Source organism: Chamaea fasciata, unplaced genomic scaffold (assembly GCF_029207755.1).
Source record: "Chamaea fasciata isolate MVZ Bird 193981 ecotype frontalis unplaced genomic scaffold, bChaFas1.0.hap1 SCAF_11, whole genome shotgun sequence".
Classification (NCBI taxonomy): domain Eukaryota; kingdom Metazoa; phylum Chordata; class Aves; order Passeriformes; family Sylviidae; genus Chamaea; species Chamaea fasciata.
In genome coordinates, this window is record NW_027094096.1 from 801810 (window position 1) to 807809 (window position 6000).

General features: G+C 37.1%; 1 long non-coding RNA gene across 1 annotated transcript; it reads right to left on the reverse strand.

Annotated features, from left to right (window-relative positions):
- Positions 1-860: 860 nt before the first annotated feature.
- On the reverse strand, positions 861-2578 carry LOC136295236 (uncharacterized). Its single transcript, XR_010722608.1, has 3 exons — positions 2535-2578; positions 1467-1532; positions 861-1198 (listed from the first exon to the last, which is right to left on the reverse strand). It is a non-coding gene; the product is annotated as an uncharacterized lncRNA (long non-coding RNA).
- Positions 2579-6000: the final 3422 nt, after the last annotated feature.

Below are 6000 nucleotides of genomic sequence, written 5' to 3' on the forward strand. Positions count from 1 at the left end.
CCCCACCACTAAACCATATCCCCAAAAATCACATCCAGGTGTGTTTTAAATCCCTTCAGAGACGGTGACTTCATTTGCCCTGGGCAGCCTGTTCCAAAGCTTGAATTCCCTTTCAGTGAAGAAATTTTCCCTAACATCCAATCTAAACCTCTTCTGGTGCAACCTACATTATGAATGGGTGGGAGGGTATTTTTATTGAGTTCCAGTACCAATAAAAATGCATTGAGTATTTTCCAAATATCATCCAAAACAACTTACTTCTTTGAAATCTTCTTTTAAATGACAAATGAAGAAATAAGGCCCAAGGAAATAGCAGTGAGAATAAGAGTGGAGTTTGAAAATGGATTGTCTAAGACATACTAGGATGAGGTACTCAGAAATAGAAAAACGCGGAGTCCATAACTGGAATTGTGCCTGATTGAATGAGAGGATTCTGCTAAGCCCAGACGAATAATATTGTTGTTACCAACTTTATGCTTTCTAATTTCTACATTTACCATTACTTTCCCAGCTCAGTTTTGCTACAAACTTGTTTCCTAGTAATGAGAGAGACTGCTGCAAAGAGACTATCTTGGGGTACTAAATACAGAAAATGTGCAATACAGAAAATGTGCAGCAGAGGTCAGCTAGAAATGTCTATTGCAGTGTTTCTTTAAGACACAGAATTAAGAAGAGTGTTGAGACAACTTATTACAGAGTGGGGGGAAGATATCTTCACATAGTATTCAGAGATCATGAGATTCTTTTCCCAAACTAAAAACCATTTTTATTTTCCTTAAATAGCAGTTTTCACTCCATTAGTGTCAGTGCAACACTAATCAGTAGCAACTTGCAAACAAAATGCCAAATTTCCCCTGTGTAACCAGCAGTACAGCAATGAAGAAACACCAGAGTGAGGATGATAGACTTTTGTTTAAATGATTGTTCATAACTTGCAGGAAAATTAGGTTCTTTTACTCATAAAATGGCATCATTACTGATGCCTAAGATGGTAGGAAAGAGACAGAATTTATTTTTCACTCTTTTTTTCCTATTACAGACTGGCTCTACAAAAATTAAATGTCCTTGTTCCCAGAGGAAAATAGAAAAATTCCAGCTGGTTTTTTTTTTTTTCACTCCATTCAATGCTCTTGGCCATCTACAGCATCAGCTGCTCTGGCAGACAAGAATTTTCTTCTCTGTGCTTGTAAATCAGTCACTGATTGAACAAACAAATCATGGGGGGGAAAAAAAATATTTTGATCTATTAATTTTTATTAGAAAGCATAACTTATCTCTAAACTCTACAAACTGAAGTGGCAGCAACTGTCTATAAAGATAAAATATCCAGAAAGTTAATTTATACCAAAAAAAAAATTTAAAATATTTAAGAAATGGAAAGTACATTTAAATATGCGTTACAAGATCTCAGGTTCCAATTGGTAATGGGTGGTATATTATCCACTAAAAATCAAATGCACACTTACTTTCATCTGGATAAGCAGCTGCACGCTCATTTCCCATAACAAGATTCTCACTTTCATTTTCTTCTGCTGTTAGAAAAATAGTGAATGATGGATGTAGTAGAAGAAAAGAGATTTTCAGAAGTTTGGATTCAGGAGCACAAATCACAGCAGCAAAGAGATCTATGAGCCAACTGACTGAGATTCTTGAAAAACTCCTTTGTTTATGTGGAGCAATATCTCTCATTTTGATTTTATTGTTGCTGTTTCATCTTGGAAGACAATTCTTTCAAAAGCTTGAATAGTTTTGCAAAGGCATATTGTCAAACGCTAGATAAAGGTTTTCCAGGTACATTTCTGCTACTCACAAACCTTGTAAGAACAGCTTTCTAAACTTTTAGTGGATCCAAGTGGAAGGAAATCACACAAAATTAAAAATTTAGCAATTTACGGGGAAAATTCAGGGAATGGATTCTTATTTACAGGCTGTTTTCTTAGGCCCTCAGTCCAGATGCCAGAGTCCTTGACTTTCAAATAGTACAGCCATTGAAACTCTACACAGGCAAAACTGTAAAAGTTTTAAACTGAAAATTTAAGGCACTACATCCTGAAATGTAAATATGTAGCACTCCTTTACTTCCGTTGCCAGCTTGCTTGGTTGGTTTGTCTCCTACCATGACCCTAGTCTAGCCCAGGAGAAATCAAATCACAAGGGAATGCAAAAATAGCCTCTAGGCAAGTGCAGAAAGATATAGATTTCATTTAAAATTGCATCATTATCTCCTATGTTCAAGCTAATTTTTTGTAGCTCTGCAAATCCTGAGAATTTCGTATCAGACCTAGCACTGTGGCATACTCTGCCAGTGAGCACTTATGAATCTTTCACCTCTACCATCCTGTCATCAGTTAATTTTGCCATGCACACTGCCACTCTGTATACAGAAAAAATGTTTTCACATGGAAGGTAAAATAGTAAAAGCTTATCTTCTAGGGAATCAAAAAATCCAGTATTCCAATCTGTCTTCTAACTGAGAGGGCATTTGATACCTTTCTTCTTACTGGTGCTCATACTTAAAAGCTACATTCTTTTACCACATCGTATTGAAGTCTTGGCAATAAGGAACTCCTGAGAGTTGATTGCAGGTGTGCACTGAATTGAGGACAACTTGTCCTCTCAAATATCTTAACAACTTTTCCCAGCACCTGAGGTTTCAAGAGAAGTGCCTGTACAGCTTGGTCTTATTAGCTCTGTTTGAGCATGAGGCTGGACTAAAAGTCCTTGGTGGTACCTTCCAGAACAGATTATTCTATAATTCTAAACCAGAGCATATTTTATAGCAAAAACACTAGCACTGATAAAAATGTGTAATAAGCAAAAATGAAATCTTCATCCCAAGATCTAAATATGTATTCAGGAAAAGAGACCTGTAAATCAGCAGCAGCATCTGATGAAGCCTACTTATATTGCAGCTTGTTCTTATGAGTGAAATTAATCACAATTTTTACTGGAAGGTGTGTGTGAGCCACACTTAAGGCTTAGAGCCTTATGGTCCCTCTCCAATTTCTCTTTCTGAGAATGAGGATACCTCAGCCCATTCTTCATTCCTGTATCAATAACAAACCTGTTGTATGGTTTTGGTTAAGCTTTCTCTAATACAACTCAGAAACTGCAGTCAGGGCAGTGAGACAGTAACAGTATCCAAATAAATATTAATTCCTTATAAATCTTAAAGCAGCTTTTCCATGTATATCTCACACATTTAGGAGGAGAAGCCTCACAGTGTCTGCACAGTTCACCCAACAGCTGAAAGTGCAGAGCACACCAGTGCCTCAGACTCTAAGGCAGTGGCAGTATTGTGATGCAGCACTTGAGGACATCATTCCAGCTCTGTGGAAAGCCCTTCCTTGAAGCCTGGACTGGCTCAACACATTCTTTACTTACCAAACACTGCTTGTATCACAATACCATCTGTTAAGTGAAATAATCTCCATAGAAGGGGGATTTACCTTCCAAGAACCTAAGTGTCAGCTTAAGCTGTTTAATATCCTGCTTGAACTAAATCTGGCTAAAGCACTTCTACACTTGAAACATTTTGCTTGTATCATGAAGGACAATACCTCACATTCCCTTCTTCATCTCACTTTTAATCTAGAAAAGGCTTCTAAATTCCCATTAAAAATTTGGAGCCCAAATTAAAATAATCATACTCCATTTCCCTTTAATATCTACATAGAATTGTATTAGCTTGTGTTCCTAAAGCAGAAAATGTAAAAACAACTGATCCTCAAGAGATTTGAGTTCATAGGGAATTTTCTTACTACTCTTTGAAATTGTGCTATTAATAAAAATAAAACTGTGGCAAACACGAAATTATTCAGAACTGGACCCCGTTCACCGAAACTCATGTTTCTGATGTCTGCAGAGAATTTCTAGGCAAACCAATAAGCTACAAATGCAGAGTCCCTTAAGACCTTGCTTTGGATTCATGGACAGTAAGTCACTGAGAAATGTTTTGACGGAAATATTTCAGGTTTTACAAAACAGTATTTTCTGATGATTTTTCTTTTTAGAATTTTTTATCCAAATGGAAACTTTTTTTTCCTAAATATTTTACCTACCCATTTTGCAACTAAAATATGCTGATCCATTTTTCTCCATATATATGACATTAGATTGTAATACCCTTCTCTAAGTCCACAAAAAAATCACTTATTAGATATTAGGCCTTTAAAAACAGGTATTTTGGCAATATTGCAAGAATCTGCTGGTTTTATAGTACGTAGGAGAATACAGAACTATATGGGAAATTTGTCTCACACTTCAATATGGATATTGATGCTAACAGATTTAATCATAGGCAAATTTTTGTTCAATGTTGACTAAGTTTTGGCAGCCCAGTAGAAAATAAACAGCACCTTTATGACACCAACTGAGCAGCAAATACAATTATTGTAAGAGTTAAAGTTTAAATGTTGCTTGGGAAGAAAAGAAAGCAATCAAAGCTAATTTATGAAGGAGAGGTAAAATTTCAAGTAAGTGGAAGCACCGACACATACCTCTGTTTTAAGAAAATGTATATTTGGCTAGAAACAGTATATTCTGTAACATTAACTTCCCTCTGCTGACTTATGGTAGGGAAGTGCTGCTGTAAAAGGGGCCACACCAAATTTAAAAGGAAACATGAGTATGGATAGATTTATTAAATGATGGAAAGTCATCAGCATTACCATTTGCCAGTGTTGTAGGCATAGGAGTCAGGGGGATTTGATGCACATATAACTACACATTACCATTTTTATTTTCTTCTTCAGCAAGTTGCCAGTTTTGTGAAAAGAGAAATTAGTGTCAGCTTCCATCCAGCAAAGACAGATTCTTTGTCTGCTGTCTTATAAAAGTGTCACCATTAGGCCCTTCCAGATCTGTCTCCTTGTTTCATTAGATTTGACACACATTCTTCTCTGAAATCAGAGGTTAAAAGGGTTCAAAATCCAGCAATTCCTTCCCCCTCCCCACCTCATTCTTGATTGCTGCCTTGAACCTACAGACAGCTGAAGGCTCTCTCAAAGTGCTGCTGTTGTCCCTCTTGCTCCTTGGAACAAATGAACCCCAGCTGCACTTCTACATCATGCTGCTGTCACAGGCACATGCTTCCAAACTACTAAATGAACTGTATCTGACTTGGCAGCTATGTTTTCTAGCATCAGTGTCCTGGCAACAGCTACAGGATGCCCTAAAGCTTCACAGACTATTTACCTTAGATAGTATAATAGTTTAATTCACATGTAGATTGTTGCTTGTTGCTCTTCCCAAAGAAAGAGCCAACAAGACTGTGGTTGTAGGTTGTTGGCCTCAAACACGACCCCCATTTTATGGTGCACTCTTCAGTGTTGGAACAGTTTTACTTCCCTGGGGAAACATTCAGGTTTTTTACCAGTCCAGTAACATAAAAGTCATAAAAAACACATGTTGATAAATGTAAAAGGGAAAATAGCACAAAATTAACGTGAAAGTTTTAGTACCTGGCTAAAAAGGCTTGACCTTTAAAATTCAGTAACAGAATAGACATTCAAGGTGGCCTTGAAGTAGGCAGGAGTATGAAGTAGAGGTATTCAGCAGACTTGCTCTCAAGAAATTTGTGGATGTATTTGAGCCTACAGCTCTGTATTAATTAAAATTTGGGCTCACCTAATTAGTAGTATACTTTGAAGGCAAGAGGATACTAAGTTTTGACCATGAGATATGTGCATCTGCCAAAAGGTTGAACAGTGCCTGACTTATTTTGAAATGACAGATCTCTCATTTAATGCAAGGAAAGCAAGTTTGGAATTCTGCTGGCAGAGAAGCAGTAGGAAGAAATGGAGCAACTGAGAGTGCCAGAGCAATTAATTTGACCTACAGTCCACTCTCACAACCTGCAGGTGTAGAAATAGTATTTGTGCAGAGGGTTACAGAAGAGCACTGAGAGATGGGGAGGGAAATAGTGATAAAGAGCAGCATGGAGAGATATGGATGGAAAGAAAGATTTCCTATGGCAATGTAATTATGTTCCATGTGTGC